Raw genomic sequence first — 2,934 nt, 5'->3', positions numbered from 1 at the left:
ACTCTGTCTATTTGAATTGCTCCGGATGTCAGGAAGTTTTTGCAGTGAGACGTTTTAGATGCTCAGATTGGAAGGAAGTTTAGAGTGGTGCTCCCCAGGGGTCGAAAGTAGGACCGCTGCTCTTTTTGATGAAGATGAATGAAATTGGGTATAGAGGGCATAATTTAAAATTTTGCAAATAATACGAAGGACGGTAATGTAGTAAACAGTGAAGACGATAGTAACAGACTACAGGAGGACATATGCAGACTGGTTAAATGGGCAGACACGTGACAGATGAAATTTAACGCAGAGAAGTGTGAAGTGATATATTTTGGTAGGAAGAATGAGGAGAGGCAAAATGAATTAAATGGTGCAATTTTAACGTGAACAATAATTGACTTTAATCGGCTCCCTCTGGAGATCACTGGCCCCGAAACTGGTCAGAAAGCTGCCCCCTGCATTTTATTAACCGCCTGTAAATGGTACAATTTTAAAGTGCACGCACGAACAGGGAGACACGGGGTGTGCGTACACAGATCTGTGAAGCTGTCAGGACACGTTGAGAAGGCTGTTAAAAAGCACGTGGGATCCTTGGCTTTACTAATAGAGTTCAAATGCAAGGAAGTTATGCTAAAACTTTAAAAACACTGGTCAGGCCTCATAAGGAGTATTGTCTTCAATTCTGGGCACCACGCTTTAGGAAGAAAGTCAAGGCCTCGGAGAGAGTGCAGAATAGATTTACTAGAATGGTACCAGGGGTGAGGGACTTCATTTATGTGAAGAGACTGGAGAAGCTGGGATTTTTCTCTTTAGAGCAGAGATAGCCAAGAAGAGATTTGATAGTAATATTGAAAATTATGAACGATTTTGATAGAGTTCATCTGGAGAAAATTTAAAAAAATCTCACATTTAAGGTGATGAAACCTCTCCAAGCACGGACGGGGGTCAAACCCATGACCTTGGGTTTACAAGACCCAAGCCTTACCACTTGGCCACCGCGCCATCAGTAGAGTGCAGTTTCGAGCTTCCTGGGTAGCGAATTCTGAATCGTTTCAATTAGGTTGAAATAGCACAGCCACAAATGCACAAAAATAAAGCTGGATGGTGGAGCGGGCAACTGATCCGCCTCATTCGCATGAATACTTTCATAAAACCTTTCACAGAAACATTGAATCATACATCAAAGAAGGAGGCCATTTGGACGACCGTGCTCTTGAAAGCGATATCCAATTAATCCCAGCTCTTTCCCAACATACCCTGCAAACATTTCCTCTTCAAGCATTTATCCAATTCCCTTTTCAAAGTAACTATTGAATCTGCTTCCACCACCCTTTCAGGCAGAGCATTACAGATCATAACAACTCGCAACGTAAAACAAAATCTCTGCATCTTCCCTCTGGTTCGTTGGCTAATGAGGAAATATTGGATAGGCGGAGTTGATATTTGAGGGGTATAAAGTTATGAGGGGCCGAGATAGAGTGGATAGGAGTGACCTATTTCCCTTAGCAGAAGGATCGATAACCAGGGGCATTGATTAAAGTAATTGGTAGAAGCATAATCAGTGGCTCCATGATCGTATAGTGGTCAGTACTCTGCGTTGTCTTTGCAGCAACATCGGTTGGAATCTGAGTCACAGCACAACTTGCTTTACATCTTCTGTCCCTTGCGGCACCTGCTAATAAAACTCAGAGAATCATCATTATTTATTAAAAGAAGAAATCTGTCTTGATTGTGGTGAAACCTATTTATTCCTTCAAAACTCCACGCTCTCACATACCTGTGCCTTATTCTCCATAATTCACACTCGCCTCTTCCAGCTGTTTCTTCCTTCCACAACCACTAGCCCTTCTTCACTTTCCTCCTTTCATTTCATTGTCACTTTCCTGCGGTTTTCCCTTAATCTGACATTCACTTTTGCCTACTTCGTGTCAGCTGTGGCTCAGTGGGTAGCACATTGGCTCTCTGAGCCAGAATGTCGTGGGTTCAAATTTATCCTGCAGGGACTAGAGCATATAAATCCAGGGCTGCTCCTCCAGTGTAGTGCTGAGCGAGTGCTGCACGGTCGGAGGTGCCGTATTTTGGATCTGACATTAAATCGAGGCCCCGCCTGCTCTCTCAGGTGGATGTAAAAGATCCCATGGCACTATTTCGAAGTAAGAGCAGGGGAGTTATTCCCGGTGTCCTGTCCAATATTTATCCATCAATCAACATAACAAAAACATATTATCTGGTCATTATCACAATGCTGTTTGTGGGAGCTTGCTGTGCACAATATGGCTGCGGCGTTTCCCATATTGCAACAGTGACTACATTCCAAAAGTACGTCATTGCCTGTAAAGCGCTTTGAGACGTCCGGTGGTCGTGGAAGGCGTTTGGGGTCAAAGTTTATTTTTGCACAGAATTGAACCTAAATCATTCGAGATGGAATATTGTATTTGCTGCATCACAATAAACAATATCTTGTTATGAATGTTAGCTCATTTGTTCCCCAATGCCAGAGGAAGAATTGTCTGATCTCCTCATTTATTTAATGTACGACACAAACACAGGTATTCATTAAGAATCAACTCACAGATTGACACTGAGATAAATGCAGCGAGAGATACAGACAGCATCGGGACACAAGGCGGAAAAGAGAGATGGATAAAAACAAAACAGCCTCAGACTCCAGCAGTCGGTGACTGGTAGCTGATAGATATCAGTGAGTGGAGGCGAGTAACGGAGGCCTAGTTTGGCTCCATGGCTTAGCTGATCAAAGCGCCTGTCTAGTAAACAGGCGATCTTGGGTTTGACTCCCAGATGGCCTTTTTTTTCTTCTTTATGACTCTCCAGGGGTGAGTTTATTCTCGTGTGAAAGGGCTACAATCCTTTTAAATGTGACTTCGGCTGCATTAGTTCCCACTCTGGATAAAGGCTCCAGTTGCTATGGGACATGGGTCGAATTCCACCGCT

At 43.4% G+C, this 2,934-nt stretch overlaps 1 non-coding gene across 1 annotated transcript; it reads right to left on the bottom strand.

Moving 5' to 3' along the window:
* Positions 1-912: 912 nt before the first annotated feature.
* trnat-ugu (transfer RNA threonine (anticodon UGU)) lies at positions 913-984 on the bottom strand. The gene has a single exon. It is a non-coding gene; the product is annotated as a tRNA-Thr (tRNA).
* Positions 985-2,934: the final 1,950 nt, after the last annotated feature.

The sequence above is a fragment of the Somniosus microcephalus genome, unplaced genomic scaffold (genome assembly GCF_052327205.1).
Source record: "Somniosus microcephalus isolate GS21.2 unplaced genomic scaffold, FLI_Smic_1.0 unresolved_chr1, whole genome shotgun sequence".
In the NCBI taxonomy this organism is placed as follows: Eukaryota; Metazoa; Chordata; class Chondrichthyes; order Squaliformes; family Somniosidae; genus Somniosus; species Somniosus microcephalus.
The sequence above is the reverse complement of the archived record's forward strand: the minus strand, read 5'-3'. Positions and strand labels throughout refer to the sequence as shown.